General features: G+C 41.7%; 1 protein-coding gene across 2 annotated transcripts in view; it reads left to right on the top strand.

The window, feature by feature from the left end:
• Positions 1-20,745, top strand: part of FAM110B (family with sequence similarity 110 member B) — a 136,209-nt gene that overhangs the window by 65,293 nt on the left and 50,171 nt on the right. Inside the window, exon 1 of one of the 2 annotated variants that reach the window (XM_066578304.1) lies at positions 9,873-9,981. The exons of the other annotated variant lie outside the window; for it this stretch is intronic. The gene's annotated coding sequence lies outside the window, so the exon portion shown is untranslated. Of the gene's footprint in view, positions 1-9,872; positions 9,982-20,745 lie in introns of those variants that run through there. 2 annotated transcript variants of the gene reach the window in all.

Here is a 20,745-nt window from a genome sequence, read left to right as displayed (position 1 = left end):
GTTAAACCACATCATAGACTCCTATATCTAGATTGAGATAAAAGTAGTATGACCCTTGTATCAGTCCACCTGTGCTTGTTTGCTAATGTGGGGATGTGAACTCTATGGAAGTACACACTGCCAATGGACAAGCAGGCTGAACTCAGTCCCAGCTTGGGCCTATCTCTACAGCTGTAGTACCTATGTCTACACTATCCTCCCAAATCTAATTGGGCACCTAAGCAAGTGCTGGAAGGCATGGACTCGGCTAGCGATATTCCGCCTCGCCCGTGGACAGGGGGCCCTTTTGGATTCTGTTTGCCATTTTCCTCACAAGATTCTACTACTCTATTTAGCAGCTTTATTGGCATTTTTCAGGGGTCTGTGGGTGGAGGAACTGGTCCTAACCAGTACTCCCCACCCAGACGGACTCCTTTTGTTGACTATGTGAACCTGTATGGTGATGGGGTGGAGCATTTTCTGCTCTGGTCAAAGATTGTTCAGTTTGGTCGCTGGGTAGTTTTTTTGGGTTTTTTTTTGGGGGGGGGGGGGGTTTCTTCAGGTTTCAGGGGTTCCCATCTGCCAAGTGTGTTTTCAGGAGTACTGGGTGGGTGTGAGATGTGTATATTTGCCATTGTTGCACCATGAGGATGGCTCCTTTCTATCTGGTTATCAGTTTGGAGTAGTTTTCCACCATTCTCTTCAGGCGGGTTTGGGTTTAAATAGATTCTGATGAGGGGGTGGAGTTATGGGGTTGCAATTGGATATATGAGGGTTGGAACTTTCGTACCCTTCCAACTCTCCTTACCCTAGTCACGACATTGGATACTCTTCACGGCATACGTTTTACTAACGTCTGATACACTTCAACTGGTATTTTTCTCTATTCATACTGCAAATGTGTTGTGAGTTCTCTCGAAGATATATTGGCCCATCTACAATAGTGCAAGGAGCATTGTCATTGGACAGTTGAACAATGAAAAAATGTTTTATGAAGTGATGAATCATTCTAATCAATCTTCGGTTTAGATGGACGTACCTGGGTGTGATGGATACCTAGGGAACTCATTTTGCCTGAGTGTGTTGTGCCAACAATCAAAGGGGTATTCTTGGAATTCAAAGTGAAAGTTATATGCTTCATAAGGCAATGACATGTAACTTTACAATACATTGTAGAGAGCTTGCTCTACCCTTAGTTCTCCATTGGTAGGCTCTGCTGTTTTACTGGTCAGGCATGCTCAGTGCCTTCAAATTCTGTAATGAATCCACAAATTTGGCCTCCAATACCATCTCTACGCTGACGACACCCAACTATACACCTCCTCTCGTGAGATCTCTGGACCATTCCTCCAAAATATCACCGACTGTCTGTCCGCTGTCTCTAACACTATGTCCTCCCTTTTTCTCAAACTAAACCTCTCTAAAACTGACCACCTTGTCTTTCCACCTTCTAACCGACCTCCCCTCAACATCTGCATTCCAGTGTCTGGCACCATCATAACCCCCCGACGGCATGCCCGATGCCTTGGGGTCACACTGGACTCTGACCTCTCCTTTGCCCCCCATATCCAATCTCTGGCCCAAACATGCCACATGCACCTCAGAAATATTGCTAAAATACGTCCGTTCCTAACCACGGACACGCTAAAGACGCTTGTGGTTGCCCTCATCCACTCCCGACTTGACTACTGCAACTCGCTACTCATTGGCCTCCCCCGGACTAGACTCGCTCCACTCCAATCCATACTAAATGCAGCTGCTAGACTCATTTTTCTATCCAGTCGTTACTCAGACGCCTCTGCATTATGTCAGTCGCTGCATTGGCTGCCCATCCACTGCAGAACTAAATTTAAACTCCTCTACCTCACTCACAAAGCTCTGCATGGCGCTGCGCCACCATACATCGCCTCCCTACTGTCAGTACACCACCCAGCTCGCTCACTCCGATCGGCTAACACACTGACTAAACACCCCTGTAATACGAACCTCACATGCTCGCCTACAGGACTTCACCAGAGCAGCACCCATCCTCTGGAATGCTCTACCCCAAGGCATCCGGGCAATTCCTGATGCACAAAATTTCAGACGTGCCTTAAAAACGCACCTCTTCAGGGAAGCATACCAAATCTCCTGACCTAGTCCCTCGCCCCTCCCTATGGTGCTCCACCCTGTTTGCCTTCTGATAAATGATCTGTACATAAAATTTCCTATTGCCTGTGTTCCCCAACCCTTGCACCTCCTGTACCGCCCTCAACCCATTTGTGTCTAACCCAATGTACCTCATATTGTAATTGTTGCAATTGTTGTATTGTTTTGCATTTATCCATGCCTGAAAGCGCTGCGGAATAAGTTGGCGCTATACAAATAAAGATTATTATTATTATTATTATTAATGACGACACAGCTTGTATAGTTGTGAATGCTCACTTGACAGTAACTGGCAATGGGGCATTGTGGGAGATGTAGCATTTGCAGCTGCTTTAAATAACGGCAATGTGGAAATCCAAAGTTGGCTGGAAAGTGGTGGTAGCGCAGGTCACTAATAAAAGGTACTGGAGTTCAGATTTACAATTTAGGAATAATGGGCATAAAGGGAAGCGTTAGGGAAATTTTGAAAATTTTAACCGGTCTTTTGTATATACCTTCAAGTACGGTGAAGGTTCTGTTATGGTCTGGGGATGTTTTACGTGGCATGCTCTTGATCCATTAGTTGTGGTAAGAACAATGAAGACAGAGCTGTACCTTGACATACTAGAAAATGATGTACTGCTGCCAAAGTGGCAATACTCTCGGATTTATGACAAGGCATGTTGTCTTGTTGGAAGTATTGCCAATCATTCCAGTGCTGTTTTTATATTGTTTTGAGGATCTAAATGTCCATGATTGGACTGGCCTGTACAGAGTTCCAACCGGGACCCCACTGAACATCTTTGATATGAACTGTAATGTTGGGTCAGGGAATATTAACAGCCCTCCTCTTTGAGAGAACTCTTCAAACATTTGCAGGATGAATTGAAGGAAATACTAGCTGTGTGTCAGACGTTAGTAGAAAGTATGCCATGGAGAGACTTCAATGTTATTAGGATCAAAGGAGGCCCCAGTAAGTATTAACATAGAATAAAAATTAGTATTTATTTACATTTCTCAGGTGTCCAATTACTTCTGGTAGGATAATGAATGTCCATTGCACTCGACCAGTATCATTGCTGTATACTGGAGCTGACTGTGCACAATAGCTAATTTTCTTCTCTATGACTTGTGATTTTTTTCCATTGATACCAAGTAGATTTTATATCTGACACAATGCATTATGGGACAGATTCCCTATACATGCTGAAATACTAAAGTATATTAAGTAATTTGTACCATGCAAAAATCTGTATTGTTTTATTTATTAAATATAGATTTTTGCATGGTACAAATTACTGTATTGTGTGTGTGTATGTGTATGTGTGTGTATATATATATATATATATATATAATGTGTGTGTATATATGTATGTATATATATTATTTGCATGTAGGTGCACAACCGTATAAGGCATTTACATGTATGCCTATCTACTGCCATTAATGAAATGCTACCCTTGTATCAACAGACTAATTTTAGGGTTTTGAAATAACTCTGCTTCTTCCAAATCCAGTTGTATAAAATCCTCTTTTTCCCATTGTTTGCCAGGTCACTTAATATCTCGCCTTCATTTATGGACTGTTTACCTTGCGGTGACATCTGTCTATTGGATGCTAGTGGTAGTCTACTCATATCACATCTTACAGACCAGCATCATAGCTGGGGGTTCTAAGTGCAGTATGACTAGCTGCATGTTTTTTGGATCTTGGTACTCTTCGCCCTTTAGCTAGACATTCCATAATGCTGCTGTCACTACCAACGAATCCTTGACACATAACACAAAACTACCTCCATAACACTGAGGGAATACTTGAGTACCAGCAGTGACAAGAACGTCAACTATTATTATTGCTGTTAATGAAGTTTATACATTAACCCCTTGAGTGGCACGCCCGGAAAAGTTCCGTGACGAGCTCCACTGCTCATAGCAACATAGCCCGGAAGATTTCCGGGCTATGTATCACTATGGGAGCTGCAGAGCACAATGCCACAAGCTGTGACATTGTGCTCTGCCTGCACAGTCCCACAGAGAACAAAGCAAGGGCTTTGAAAAACCAGCAGAAGATATTGCCGACATGTCGGCAATGTCCTGCTTTGTTTACAGGTTGCCATAGAGACCATCGGCTTGTCAGAAGCAAGCCGATGGTCTCTGTGGCAGGGAGAGCTGGTTGTTAGCTGTCAGAGGACAGCTAGGTACTAGCTCTTACAGCAGAGATCAGAGAAAACCTCCGATCTCTGCTGTGTTAACCCTTTACATGCTGCAGTCTATGTGACTGCAGCATGTAAAGGGCTGTCACTGCAGCATGTAAAGGGCTGTCACCATCGGACCCCTGGAATGTGATCAGGGGTCCTGATGGGTCCCTGTGGAAGTCCCCTAAAAGGGACAAAAAAAATAAATAAATTTTTAAAAAATTAAAAAAAAAAAAGGAAAAAAATTATTAAAAAAATAAAAAAAACACTTGTCTCCCTTTACTTTGTAAAAAATCAAAAATACAATCACACATGTGGTATCCTTGTGCGTCGTAATGACCCAGAGAAGGAAGTTAATACATTATTTAACCCTTTAATGACATGGCCCCTTTTTTCTTTTTTCCCCATTTCTTTTTTTCCTCCCCCCTGTTTAAAAAATCACAACTTGTCCCGCAAAAAACAAGCCCTCATATGGCCATGTCAATGGAAAAATGAAAAAGTTATGGCTCTTGAGACGCAACTGCAAAACTAGTTGAAATTCAATGATTAGACCATTTTAAAAAACCTGCCCTGGTGGGCACGACAGGGTGGTAGGAAACCTGCCACTCAAGGGGTTAAGGCCGGACTCACGCGGCCGTAAAATAAATTCTCTTGCGGAGGCCCGCAGCGTACTGCACATGACTGCTTTCTCATGCAAGCGGTCATGCGCAGTACACCTTTTTTTTTGTTTGTTTTATATTTCCCACACCAACGCTTAGCGATCATGCGAATATCTCCAGCCAATACATAATGTAATTGCGTTGGGACTGTGGGTATATCCGCGACCATAGAGAAACAATACAACGCAGCATGGTTTTGGTTTTTTTTGTTTGTTTTTGTGTGTTTGGTTTTTTACAGCGAACATTCTTCACATAGTCCATTTTCCGCAAGTGGATTATGCAATTCAAACACTATAACGTGAGCAGAACTGTGTAATTCAATGGATTTGATTGGACCGTGTATAAACATGGATCAAACGTTTACGGAATCCGCAATTCAAATCCGGTCATGTGAGACTGGCCTAAAGTTCCTTTAATTCCGCAATAACAAATTTAGCAGATGCCTGTTTATCAAATACTAGTAATTATTAGGAAATTAAAGTACCAGTGTTTTCTGGTGGTGCAATGTGCCACACAGCTATGCTACATGGTACATCCGTTATGATCCCCACACATCACACACAGCTCTACTACATCCATCCTTACCCCACACATCACACAAAGCACATGACACACACAGCTCTACTACATCCTGATTCACACACAGCACATCCATTATGATCCCCACACATCACAAAGACCACTCTACTACATCCATCTTTATCCCCACACAAAACAAAGCTTGGCTCCTCCCATAGCAGTGATGTCACTGCAGGTCCTTTTAGCTCACATGATCTCTGTGGTGGTGGTAGGTCAGTGTCTTCTGTCTGGACCGCTGAGTTGTGTCTGAGATAATAACTGCTTAGTTGTATCCTCATTTTGTTATTTTTTTCTGTCCTACCCTTTTCAAGAGCCCTTTGTACATGCATACATACATACGCATGCACGCACACGAGTGGTCGTTGGTAGTTTATTTCTGGATTTTCAAACGATTACAGAAATACTGCACCACTTGTATCTGTTTTGTGTTTGAACCAAGCTTTAATGCAAATGTGAAGGAAGATGAGAGAAAATGTTTGTAATGTTTGTAAATGTAATTATTAAATATAATTTGTGACTGTTAAATTACAGAAATAAAGGGGGTATTCCAGGATTTTTACTATAGGCCATCAATAGTTGATCACCAGGGGTCCACCACTCTGTATCCCCACTGATTGGTTTATCATCCAGTTCACCCTCAATGCAGCAGCCCAGACATCTTCATTGGTGATCGGGGCCAGAAATGTAACCGACGGCTTAACTCCCATGGAAATCATTGCAGTCAAAACTGAATGTAATAGAAGTTATCGCTTCTGTTGATTTCAGTGGGCATAAAGCCATACATTAGAATTCCTGCCCTGACCACCGATAACTGTCTGGCGACAGCTATGTTTTCCATGGAGCGACACTGTTATCCACTGGCTTGACCTCTGAGGCATGCTTTTGAGACGGGTTTTGCCTGATTTCAATAGATACGCTGAACTTGACCGGATGTTGGGGACCATGTTGGCGACAGTGGTCAGGAGGCCTTGCCTTTTCACGAGTCAATGCTAAACATATTCTTATTGGATTGTGGGTGTTTCATCCTCGCCTTGTGATCGTTTGGTCTGAAATAATCCCAAGGAAAAGTGAAAATGTGTCCGCTATGCTGAATGCATGAAAATGACTCGTATCAAGGTCACCTAGCTATTTTCGGTTTTCGTTTGATAAAATGGGGGCATTGATTTCAATGAGCATGAAGCCATATATTAGAATTCCAGCACTGACCATCGATGAACGTCTGTCTGGCCTGCTGCACTGACAATGGGCTGGATGATCAGCTGATCGGTTGGGATCTAGAGTGGTGAACCCCTGCCTATCAACTACTGATGACCTATCCTAAGGATAGGCAATCAATAGAAAAAGCCATGTAATAGCCCTTTAAAGATAAATGAATCTTTAAAGGGATGAGGTTAATAGAGGGAGTAGTTTCACTGACCCTCCTCTACCGTAGAAGCTGTAGAAAGTAATCTTTTTGTAGACGAATCCACACATCCATGCGTTATTAGGAACAGTCGGTTGCTTTCAGTGAGAGCCGTGTAATTTTTTTTTTTCTTTAGTACTCGTGCATCTCTACTGACAATGACTTGAACATTTGATGCCAGGTTCCTCCACAGTTGACCTAGCTTATCCTCAAGGATCGTTCTAACAAAATGAGCTTGTCTAAGGCGGCCTGCACACGACTGGGCTTGAATTGCGGAATCTGAGTTTGTCTCCCGCTTGGACGATCCGCGGCATTCTGCACCAATTCAAACCAATAGAGCATCTGCATGTCTGTTCACACAAGCAGACAGCGACTGTGATTTTCTGCTCGCGGAAAAAAAATGACAGATGCCAGCCGGGCACAGGATCTGATTCTGCCGTTAGCTCCCGGATGCGGAATCCGACCCAGTCATGTTTAGTCGGCCTAAAAGTGTCTCTTCTATGAGTGTTCCCACCCTCTTCCAAAAACTGATTAAGCTAACCCTTTCAACTCCAGCGGTGAGTATGGCGAGGACTAGCTGCGGTCTTCCCTTGCAAAATGCATTTGGTGTAACTGCTGGTGACAAGTCGCTAATACGGGAACAAAATGATCACTAGTTAAAATGAATCCCCTGCTCTTGAGTAAGCCCCTTTTAAGACCCTCTTAGACTCTTAAATTCTTCTTAAATCTCCTGACTGTACAAACCTGGCAACAGTTAGGACACCTAATCAGGATTTTGTAATACCTCATTAAAGGAATACTAAACTAAGTAAATGCATTATAAAATCCCAGTAATTCTTACTTAATTGCATTTTGTCTTATCTTGCAATTAAAAGAGAAATATATGAAGAAATCTTCTGTTTCCCATGTCCCCCTCTTCTTCCTCACTGTCCGGTGTCTGGCTGGAAGACAAGTGCCTGCAGTATGATACAAATATTATGCCTAACATTTTTAGCAAAAAAAAAACTAAAAGGGGTAAAAGTGGTGAGAAATTAAGTCGTATGTTCTCTACAGATTTTCTACAACATGTTTCGGGAACCTCCTGCAGACTGACCAACCATGTGGATAAGATTATCTCCTGCTAACTTTTATTATGGCTTTATAGTGTCAATATCCCTTTTTTAGGTCGGGCTGACTCAAGTGTGTTGTAAAACACTGCCAGCCTATCGCTGCATATGGCAGTGATTTTTTTAATTTTTTCCCACTGCGCATAACAACGTATCTCACGCACGCAGTCATGCGCAGTCTAACTTTTTTTTAAATTTCCTGCTATAACGCTTAACAATGTTGCATATAAATGCCGCACATACGCAATGTAACTGCATATGTTCAACGTTCATTACACACCCAAAAAAGAATAGGGCCCTACCATTCATAATGCACTGCGAAATAGGACATGCTGCGTTTTGGGTTTTTTATACACGTATTATATGCAATGTATACACACGTGTGACTGGGTCAATGAAAATCAATGTATTTTTATGGACTCCATTCACCAAGTATTATACCCACATATTACACTATTAAATTACTCTCCTGTAAGCGTGCCATACATTCAACTCTTCTCCCCCCTCTTAATTAATACAGTTCAGTTTATATGAATGGCAAAGTGATAGTGGTGAAACATAAAAGGGGGTTTCACACTATAATTTTTTTTTCTTTCTTTAAACAGCTGGGCATGGCATAAAATAACAGGAGGCAATACTCGCTACTCTTCAGCCCCCTGGGAAACCGCTTCAGTGGTGATCTCAGTATGTACGTCTGTCAGAAGTCAGGCTGTAGCTGTAGTCACTCAGAGGTTGCAGCATCACTGCCATGATGTCAGGAGTTCAGGACGGTGATGCTGTGCCCTCCGGCTGCACGTGCTCGTACGTACCAGGATCATCGCCAGAGTCGTTCACCAAGAGGCTGAAGAGAGTTATTACCTCTGTGGTTTTATGCCATGCCTAAAAAATAATAGTGGGAAACTCCTTTAATTCGCTACTTTTTGGAGTTCAACTATCGAGTCACTGTGTTCAGATGTACAAAAGTAGTCGGCTGAAACTGCATATATCCCTACTGCTGAACTTTTGCATGCAAGCCCCTGAGCCTTTAGTTACACCCCTGCATACACCTTAAAATGCCAGTAGTTTTGTTTTTGTTTTTGTTTTTAACCTGTAGGTGCTTTTGGCTTTCCAAGAGAACACTTTACCAGTGGAGAGCATTTGAGTATCCACCCCACCACCACCAACTGTCACTTTTAAGCGGCCACTTTGTCAGTGTAGTTGTAGCAGAAGCTTATTAGGGCATCTATAGAGTCTATGTTCATGACAGACTCATCTGTATTGCTTCTCGAAGACTGGAATCAGCCTTGCTCACTCGTGATCCTAAACCTGGTGAATCGATTCTACCATCACTATGGAAAGCTGCTTTCATCTGGTTGGAGCAAATAAGTGCAGGATCTCCTGCTGCTAGTAATGTGTGCACACGGAGTTAATGAATTATGCATACGCAGGTTAAAGTGACAAACGCTTTTCATGATGAAGCAGGATGAAGAAGAGAACAAGAAAGAAAAAAAACTGCGTGGCAACAGAGTTTATAACCTGGAGAGCACATCAATTGATGCTAACGGCTGAGCTTGATATCAAGCAGGAATCGTTATGTTATCTAAAAAGGTTTCTACTTATTAAAATTTAATTTGCTCCTGGGCTCTGCTTCAGTACTACGGTCCTAGCAAATGGCTATAATTAGATTAGGAGGCTTCTAAGCGCTGGTGACAGTAGCAGAACCTCAGTGAGCATGTGCTAATTTCTGCTATGGATCTCTTCCCCATTGGCTGCTCACGTTGCTGCTTACCTCCTTCCATAGGTTTGCTCTGTAATCTTTGTGTGCTGCATTAGGAACAGAGAGGTATTGTGTTCTCGCAGTAAGTGGCGAAGGAGCTCGGAGCAGAAGATTAAGGGAGACCCACCAGCCAGAGACATCCCTCTCCCTTGGAGGATCATACTTGGCTGCGAGCAGAGGTCAGACAACAGGGGACATCTGCCCTTTTTCTATTCACTCTCTTCTATACAGCCATGCATGAAATGAATGGTCTTCATCATGTAATCTGTTTAATGTGCTGTGCCGTTCTATTAACGTGATTTATATTGTGTGCCGGGAATGTCACAGCAGCAGACGTCAGGCGCGTTTTGTTCATTTTCTCTATTCATACAAGGCATTTCGTTCCTAAAAGTAAATTCTGCCTTCTCTTACGTGAAATGATGTTGAATGTTCAAACGCAACATCATCGTAATCATGTCATTGGATGCCACGGAGTGAGAGAGCGGGTTTTACTTTTGTGCGTATAGACTTGAATAGACTCCAAACTTTATGATGTAGTAGAAGAACTCGTCTCTTCTAGTTTAACCTTTTTGTGGTCTGCTTTACTTCTCATGCTTCTTACGTAGTGCTATGTGGATATTTCTGTAGATCATTTATTTCTATCATGTTTGTGTACAAACCTAAGACTGCTACACACATACTAGCTGAAATGTACTAAAGTTATTAAGAAAACTTTTTAATGAGAACTGATGGGTCTGTTTTTTAATGAAATCCTCAGATGGTGTCAATTTTACACCATTCTGGGTCATCGGAAAAGTTGTCTGCTCATTGATCAAAATACTGAAGAAAAGGGCATTTAATGTTACTAAGATTTAAAGTGATTGACTTTATGATCTATTCACAGGATAGGTGATAAAAGTTTGATCGGTGGGGGACTTGCCATTGACAGTTCTCGCTGACCCTAAGAATGGGGGTCCCATGTCCCCCTCTCCTATCACAGCAGGTATACTGCATCTGTTCACAGTGATTGAATGGAGCCATAGTTGTTGGACATGTGGGGCGCCGGTCCATTCTTTTCAATGGGACTGATGGAGATAGCTGAGTACAAATGCTTGGCGGTCTCCAGCAGTCCCATTTGAAAATTTAAGGAGTGGCGCTGCACATATGTGACCGCTGTGGCATTCAATCTCTTCATATAGGAGGGCGCAGTGAGGAGCATGGGGTGCATGGGACTCCTATTTTTGGGATCACTGAGGGTCTCGGCTGTGAGACCCAATCAATCGGACTTTAATCAGCCATTCAGTTGATGGGTGATGAGAGTCAATCTTAGTACAACCTCTTTAAATCCTAAATTGTGGCATGTTCCAAGCCCAATGCCCATTCTGTTACCCAAAATGGCCACACTACAGTTTGCAATACTTGGTTGCTAACTGCTATGGTCATCTATATGCCAGTCTGGCTCTTAATTCACTTTGAGACTTATTGAATATACTAGCTATGATCAAATCCAGACTAAAGCTGTTAGTAATTGAGCAGTTTATGGGACGCTTGGGTCTTGATTGTACCAAAATAAGAAAATTTAAAGTTTTTCTTTTTGGAAAAACTCTTTGCAGCCCACTTGACACACAAACCTCTCAGTTCTTTACCTACCAGTATATCAGTAAATAGTGCTGTTTATGCAAGGGTTTTTTGTTTTTTTTTATGGCTAATTCTATGATAACTCGGGGTACTTTTTAAATGGGCCAATAGCCGCCCAAATAATTGCTTCAACGCTCAACTGTCGTTCCGTCTGAAACCACCCTAAGGATGTAGCATATTGTTCTTAGAAATTGCCTCAGAAAATAATCCTTTTTGTCTTTTCCCCTGTAGATTTAGTGAAGGTCTTTTTCCTGTGTCACTAAATAAAGGCAGACCTTCTAATTCGCTTTGTGCAGTCACTAGGTCATGCAACCTGGCTTGCTGCCACAATGTGTCTGAAGTGTAAGTCGGTTTTGCCTAGATAAAAGTAAGATAAATGGCTGTATTATTCACGTCTGAAGCGAGTCGTGTGTTGATGCCGCACGTGCTCGCCTAACACAGCTTCAGCCACCTAGACTGTTGTATGTGCTAAAGGACTTTAGGATATATTGTTACTGTACTCTTTTATATACGTGCTGATGGATTATATCAGACTTGTGCATGGTCTATTCTTCAAGGTGTTGGGTTATTTAGAATGGTGAACCATAGAAGTTACTAGATGCATCACATCACAGCAGTGGGCAGCGTTGGATAAGTATTGAAAAGAGGAGAATGCAGAAGAACACCCCTATATTCTTTATGCTCTGTCCTTTGGGACTTTATGTAAGGATCTTTGCTCCCCTCAGATTGGACTGTTTACACTGCTTGTTGATGTGGTGGTCAGAGGAGACCCTGCTTGTTGATGTGGTGGTCAGAGGAGACCCTGCTTGTTGATGTGGTGGTCAGAGGAGACCCTGCTTGTTGATGTGGTGGTCAGAGGAGACCCTGCTTGTTGATGTGGTGGTCAGAGGAGACACTGCTTGTTGATGTGGTGGTCAGAGGAGACACTGCTTGTTGATGTGGTGGTCAGAGGAGATTCTTCAAGTCATTCCTTCCATAAAACCATCTTAGAGGGAGCTCTGTTTGTTTTCCATGATTTCCAGTCAGTACTTGCATTGAGACCAAGGCCAAATGAACTGACTTTCCCGAACGTTGTGTTCCAGACTTGGATGAATCATATGACATACACACTAAAACATCGGCATGACTACATAATCGGTACCATCTATACATTGGTGAGATTACATTTTGAATGGCATTCTAGTCATTGGTGGCTGATTTTCTGTATAGAGCTTGTGCTGGTCATTTGTATACTAGTAATCTAATGCAGATAAGCTAAAAGTGCTTTTACACACAATGATTGATTATCGTTCAAAAAAATCTCTGGGCCATTAGAATTTGGTAATCGTTCAGTGTAAACACGGCCAGTGATTGAGTGATGAACGATAATTCTTTCGGTTATCGTTCATCAAGCTTGAAAATCATTGTTGGCTGCTTCGCTAATCATTCGGTTAAAACACCGATCGTTCAGTCGTTCTCATTCTCTGGTATAGGGAACTGAACGATTCTGTTAAATGGTCTTTAAACGGACTTCCCAAACTAAATTGTAAACTGATATTGTTTGCTCATCTACTTGGGTGAGCAATTATCTCTACATGTAAAAGTACCCTAAGAGTCCTTTCATTCAGGCAGGAAATCTGTCTGTCTAGAACACGGACTGACCGTATAACAAGTGGATGGCTGCTAGTTCAGGCCCCATGCTGTTTGCATATTTTGTTGGCAGCACATCCCCTCTTTAGGCTGCAAGATGTGCTGCCAACAGTTACTTTTTGGCCTGCATGAAAGATGCAATCAGTTGAAAAAAGAAGCCTTTTCTTGTTTTGAGTTGATCACTTTGTTTACATAGAGCAATGAGTACAAACTAAAGCTCTTAAAGTGGTCTTCAGACAATAATTGCTCTATGTAAAAGGCCCTTTTAAGGGATTGTCTCAATATTTAAAAAAAAAAAAAAAAATCTCAGCTGTTAAACAAATAAGACATTACTCCCCTTTTTTCAGCCCCCCCAGGACATGGCTGAGCTGCTACGGCACCTGGTTTCTACATCAGTTGATCGCTGCCGTCTCACATCCCTAACTCCTGGCATCAGCGCTCACATCCTGAGCGCCACGGTGTAAGGCATTTGGACAGTAATATTGCAGCCTCTAATTGGCTGCAGCGGTCACCTGACTTCCACTGGATATACAAACTAGAAGCTAAAGAGGTAAGTGATTTTTATTTTTTTTTATTTTTATAGTGTAACCCCTTTCAACTCTCCCGCTGCACTCTATAGACTTGGCTAATTGTTAAAGGGCACCTGTCCCTACCTATAAGCACCATAAACTAAATTATAATGCTCATAGGCCAAGTCCCGACCCGTGGATGTCATTTAGTTACTTGCCCAGACACCCATTCTCGCTTGTGGAAGTTGGTGCCAGCAGTCTAATCTCCGCAGCTGTACGCATGCACTCCCACAAAGAACAGTGTTTGTACTCAAGCACAGCGGACTCCTTTCTGCATGCTATATATGCATTGTTCTCTTTGGGAAAGGGCATGCATAGCTGCATAGTTGAGCCTACTAGCGTAGACTTCCTCAAGTACCGGCACAAGAAAATGAGTGGGGGAGTATAAAAGACCTCTCCGAGCACCTGATAACTTGGTTTACGGTGCTCCTAGTTGGTGAATGGTTGCCTTTAAGGCTGTAGCAATCAACAAGATTGTCATACATTTCTAGTACGACTGCTTTGGACGGCCAGTTGTTTTATGCCTGAGTCAGGCAAAATTAATGACCTATCCTAACGGCCAGCAGAATTGTGAATTCAGCTCTGGTCTTTAAGACAGTCTGTGACGCTGGACCAGTACAAGATGTACAATGTAACAATGTTGCACAGCTTTTCATGTTATATCTGTATACAAACTGCAAATTCTGAACGTTTACTTTAAGCATTGTCTCATGGGAACTGTTATTACTACATACTTGACACCGAAGTCTGCTTTTAGGATCACCCGACACCCAAGAGAACAGTTCATATCCACTGGTTAATATGGTAAAGTAGTCTGGAATTGGATATTATCAGGCGGAATTACTTTAATGTCTTCTATAATATAGATTTCTGTAAACTTGTGGCATGTTTGTTGCTTGTAAGTGTTCTGAATAGTTTCCTTAGTCTGATCTGGTAGCAGCACTCTGTTAACAGAAAACTGCATGCGATGATCATGTAGAACTGTAGAGGGACCTTTTGAACTTTCACGTTATCAGGAAGGTACCAGCAAGCAGCGATGCTACAATTGGTCACAAATGCAGAATAAATCACAATGCAAACAATCTCAACCTACTGCATTATCACATATGGCAGGACCACAAACCACTCATAAGAATTCATTACCTCCACTCATGCATGCTGGGAGATTGTTAATGGAACGCAGAGGAATATGAAATACTTGGTATGTAATATAAAGAATTGTGGTCTTCAAGAGCGTGATTTCAAAAGACAGCCCTAAGGCATCTTAAATTTGTTGTAAAAACAGCAGTATGGGAGTATTTTTTAGTTTTGGCTTGGCTGCATATATTGTAGAGTATTTGCCACGTCATTTTGAAAAAAAAAAATAGGGGTTGTCAACGAAATGAAATATAATAGAATAGCTTAAAATGAAGAAAAACTTGAATACTCTCCTATCCCGGCACCTCCCTGTCCATCATCGCAGCCCCGATGCCCACAGTACAAAATCCAGAAGAGGTGGTCGGAGGTCACATATCGTACATTGTGCATGCGACTGCTCAGCCATTCACAAACTTCAACGGCCATAGAAGAATCACAACTGAAGCCTATGAATGGCTGAGTGGTCACGTGCGCAATGAATGGTACGTGACCACCCGCCGCCTCTTCTGTGTGACATTCGGCAGCCACTGGGGCTACAGTGCTGGACGGGGAGCTGCCGGGATAGGAGAGTATTCAGTTTTTCAAAACTTTAAGCCTTAAACTTTTTTTTTTTTTTGTCCCAGAAAAACCCTTTTAGAATAGTCAACAGCCTGCAGTTTATCGGGGTTTGCAGGATGACAGCCTCATAAACGCCAGCGATAAAACTGCCTATATCTGCTATGAGAGCACAGGGAATTTTAAACGGTCTTCTGCCCTACTTGATGATGATAGAATATGTCCATGGCTGTGACCATTGCAATACAAAGGATGCACATCTTGTGTATTAAAAACTCATATTAAAAATCATGCCTGATGCATCCAGTCCTCATGTAGTTCCCATGTCGGTGGTTTCCAAGCATTTTGCACAACAGCATGGTGGCAGCATGGTCGCTTTATCCTTTCAAGGGATTGAAAAGGTTACCAAGCCAAAACAAGGTAGAGTCTATCGACTGAAGTTATTTAACCAGGAAGCCAGATGGATTTTTTTATTTTGCAAAGCCGGGCCCCCGAAGGTCTAAATGTCATACAAGACTTTGTTATGAGTAGAATATTTTCTTCTAGTTATGAGGAAGGTCCAGATTTCTATTGATGCCGACTGATGCGTGATTGCTCTGCTTTTAACATGTAACTGTTTTTGATTGTACTTAATGGATACCAGTTTACTCTTGTGTATGCCATGAAGAAGGAATTTAGTTCTGCAATGCGTAGCATCTTCTTGGTGGTCTGCATCGGGTTTGCTTTCAAATCTTTGAATAAATATGGAGTTTTAATCGGCCCCGGCTGTACTGGAGGTTACTGTTTCTCCTTATTCGGATTCCAATGCTCTTGATCCTTTCCTAGCATGTTGTATGGTCTCTGGCTCTGCTACAGAACAGGTGAGCCGATTTTATTTGGATTTGAACTGACTAAACGTAGGGTCTCCAAGGCTTGTCTCGGTTAATCATCATGAGACAACCACTTTCAAGAACTACTAGGGGATATGGATACCATAGAGAGAGGGGTCACCATTAGCACCCCAACTTTATCAGTCAAAACACTGTTAAACGGGAACTTGTGTTGGGTTGGCCTAACACAACAGCCACTGTAATGAAAATGTGTTGCTGGCCACAATGTCCTCCGGTGAAGGCAGCTACTCAGCGTGGAGGAGTTTTGAGAGCAGGAGCCATAGTGAACATCTGCTCTCCAAGCTGAATTCTTAGAAATAAAAATTGTTGCAGTGGGACAAACCATTTAAGTGAAAACTTCAGTTTACTTAAAATTGCAGTTAAAATTATTCAACCCCCCATTGTGAGTTGGTTAACTTGTTGGATTTACAAAATTTTAGCTGTTTGCAAAGCCTATCAGACAATAACACTTTAAATACCTCCTAATTTCTTTGAACCGATCTCTTGATTTGTGGTCATTTTCAGATGAGCTACTCTTGTTTGAATTAGTAAATGAGCGAGGGACGTCATCGCTAACTTATTTGCACTCGGGCAGCCTGTTTGAACGAGCCAAAAATTCATTGGCCTGTCTAAACAAAAATCATTCAGGCCCCGTATAAGCAAATACAGGGACTGAACGATTGCTATTCAACCAAACGATAAGCGATCGAGCCAACAATTATTTTTTTTTTATGCCTGCAAAGAATGAACGACGGACGAAAAGGAACTATTCTCGTTCAGCGTTTAGTCATTAGCTCGCATTTTAGATGAAACGATCATTCACTTTCACTCACTTGAACAATTTTTTGTACGGTAATTGTTTTATCTAAGAGCTTTTATTGACCATCATTGTCAACAAAGCCTAGCCAGTCCCGGTATTGTATCTTGAGCACACCTGATGCAGCTAATGAAGCCCTTGACTAGTTGCATCAGGTGTGCTTGAGATAACAACTGATTTTGCAAATATATGTTATTATGAAAGATTCTATTCAGGAGGTTGTCTGAGACTAAAGTATACCAAAAAAGCGACATTTTGTGTTGAATTTGAAGAAACCACTTGAGCTGTTTAAAGTCTTGTGGGTTTTTTTTTTTTTTTTTTTTTTTTTTCAAACAGCTGAAAATGTGTACATTTTGCATATAAACCTAATTTGCAATTCGGTTTGACTCCTTTTCAGTGCAACTGTATCTCAAGAACTATCTATCATATTCCTTACATACTCTGTAAAATGTTTTAATTGGTGAATGCACACCATTTTCACAGATTACAAGATCTTCAAGATCTCACAAAGTTGTTGCAAAAAAAAAAAAAAAAATATATATATATATATATATATATATATATATATATATATATATATATATATATATATATATATATACTTTTATCTCTTGTAGCTTTTTTTTTTCTTTTTAAATCTTTCTTTTCAGGCAATTAACATGTTGATCACAGGAGGGGGAAAAAACAGGTTGGATTTAAGAAAAAAAAATACAAAAAAATAGGTCAGTTATATCAATATCAATACACGGCACAAACTTTAAAAGATGAGTGACAAGAACCAATATTACTGGAAAGATCAATGTTTACCAGGTACAAGTGAATAAGTACACATGGCAATGGAATGAAGGTGGACAAGGCTGTATAATAGAGGCATGGAAAAAAGCAATTATGTAAATGGAAGCATTGGCTCTAAGTGAATAGCTCCACAATTAAACTCTAATTAGGCTGTGGAGTGTAAAAAGCCATTGTTGTCAATTGAATCTCAGTGAGGGTCCTGGGGCTTCATTCATATAAGTTGAACTATGTTAAACTGCTGTTCCCTCACTTTAGGAAAGTTCATTAACTAGTACATTGCAAGTTATAGGTAAAATGGGGGAAGACTTGACATGGTAAATTCACCCGAATTTGTTTTCAATTTGCACCCAAAAACTAGTGTCCATGACTTGTGGCTGATTTTATTATAGCTTTTAGACCCCTTTTGCACCTCCTTTTAAAGGGGTTGTCCCGCGCCGAAACGGTTTATTTTTTTTTTTCAATAGCCTCCCCGTTCGGCGCGAGACAAACCCGATGCAGGGGTTAAAAAAAAAAAAAACGGATAGTGCTTACCTGAATGCCCGCGCTCCCGTGACTTCTTACTTACCTTGCGAAGATGGCCGCCGGGATCTTCACCCTCGGTGGACCGCAGGTCTTTTGTGCGGTCCATTGCAGATTCCAGCCTCCTGATTGGCTGGAATCGGCACGTGACGGGGCGGAGCTACGAGGAGCCGCTCTCCGGCACGAGAAGCCCCATTCAGAAAGGAAGAAGACCGGACTGCGCAAGCGCGTCTAATCGGGCGATTAGACGGCACCATGGAGACGAGGACGCTAGCAACGGAACAGGTAAGTGAATAACTTCTGTATGGCTCATAATTAATGCACAATGTACATTACAAAGTGCATTAATATGGCCATACAGAAGTGTATAACCCCACTTTGTTTCACGGGACAACCCCTTTAAACCGTTTTGAAATGTGTTTGGCTGTCTATCTTGAAGAGAGTAAATCCCTAATTATTCTGAATGGATTGGAATGGGCAAGCTAGTATTCTTAACCCTTCCCAATCCAATTTTGGATTCAGGGTTTCCTAAAAGGCTTTCTCTTTTTGCTGTTATACAATAGTGCTATCTGCTGGCTAAAGCCAGTGTGTGCGCCAGAGAGGCTCCGACAGCAGGGTGGCTTGCAATAGACGTAAGAATACCCTGTCTGTACAGCTCCAATGTCAGAAGACATCAAACGTCCATCTGAATGTAGGAAGATGTCGTCATACAGTGGATTGGAAAGGGCTACGGTGCTCACACTTATATTAGAAGAAAGTCAGCCAGCTGGCAATCTAATATGTACGGAGGTGTCCCAATTCAATATGCAGGGAAAAGGATTGGGCATACTGGATTTCAGTGTGCCCAATCATTTATTTCAGGAGGTGTTAAGCCACTACCAGAGAAGTTTGGTTGGTGGTTTGTTCCTCTCTTCAGTGTGCATGTGTATGATGGAGTGAGACTAATGGCTGTAGGTGTAAGATTTATAGGCACCTTACCTAATTTGTACCACTGAGCCTTCATTTTTTGTGCCACCACAATGCCTCTGCAAAAAATCTTTAGTCCTCCATGGGAGTTTTCTGTCCTTCCTGAAGTTACACTAGGACACCTGCGTTATGGCTTGACAGGTATGCCACCCCAATCAAACACTCCCACTAAAGACCACCTTGGAGCCGTGGCATGTCGTGTACCTCTAGGCAGTATTTACTTATGCAGAGGATTGGATACTGTAGATTACGATATGGAAGAAACCGTTTTAGAAGACTGTCTGCATCCTGTGATCCAAGGGGTGGAACATTTGGGGGTTTGTGAGACTGACGCTAAGTCGGAGTGTTACACTGTAATGATATACCTGTTTTTGGCAGTTCTGCTTATTTTTTTTCTTGTAAATTGCCTGGCTGGGAAAGTGAATGCTGTGGAGATTGGAGTTACACTTGATTGCATGCTTTGAAGCAGAGACTTTTACGTGAGTGACAAGTACTTCTCCCTACTTGCCGTAAGTAATTGTTGGGTAGATTGATGTACGGCTTTACCAAGCTCAAGACTACATGATTTATAACACATTTTTCTCAGGTTCTTTTTCCTGTGTCTTAAATCTTTTAGTAGTCAGACAATATTGCTACAATTACACTTCATATAATTAAGATAATCAAATCTGCTTTACTAATCTTACTAATCATGATTATCCAGTCTGACATAATTCCAAAAATGAGAAGTGCTTAGACTGTGTTCAAGGTAGTACTAGATGTCAGACAAGACTTGCAGTATGCTCTGCAGGTAAGTTGGCATGTATTTGTGTAAGAAAATGGGTATACACCAGTTCCCAACAGAAGGCAGATTGCTATATGGTGGAGCAATTGATGAAGTGCAAGATACTGATGAACATCCTCTCGTATGCCTACCACATATTGGGAGGAGTAGTTGCTTAGTATTATACTTGCACATGGATAAGGCATACAAAGGGTGCCAGTCCCATTAAAATGTGTGGTGCAACATGTAGACTTGTCGCCTATTAATGACGCCACATACAACTTTTCTAATATGCCTAGTTTCTCAGTTCATCAATGTTTTCAACACCTCCTCTTGAGGCAGGAGGCTGAAAGCCACCCTAAAAAAACACCCTATAACAATGCTTTTAGGATTGCCAATGGAGGACTTGCTGCATCTCACCGGTCACGGGCTAAAACATTATTAGAACAACCCAGTGGAACAAAGTTTCCAAGCAGCAAATGTAAATATATTTACCATCCTTTTTAGGTAGATACATTTGGGGTATGTCCAACTGAATTTGGCTTAATATTGTGTTTCTTGATGGGCACATTGGTAACGTATATAAACTGTTTCTCGTAATCAACGTGTTCATTAGAGAAGAAGGGAAGATGCTCTGCATATTGATTTATTTTCACCCAGTGATTTAATCATGGTTCAGCAACTCCTACTTGTGTGATGCTTATTAC

This window comes from Eleutherodactylus coqui, chromosome 9 (genome assembly GCF_035609145.1).
Source record: "Eleutherodactylus coqui strain aEleCoq1 chromosome 9, aEleCoq1.hap1, whole genome shotgun sequence".
NCBI classification, from domain to species: Eukaryota; Metazoa; Chordata; class Amphibia; order Anura; family Eleutherodactylidae; genus Eleutherodactylus; species Eleutherodactylus coqui.
The sequence above is the reverse complement of the archived record's forward strand: the minus strand, read 5'-3'. Positions and strand labels throughout refer to the sequence as shown.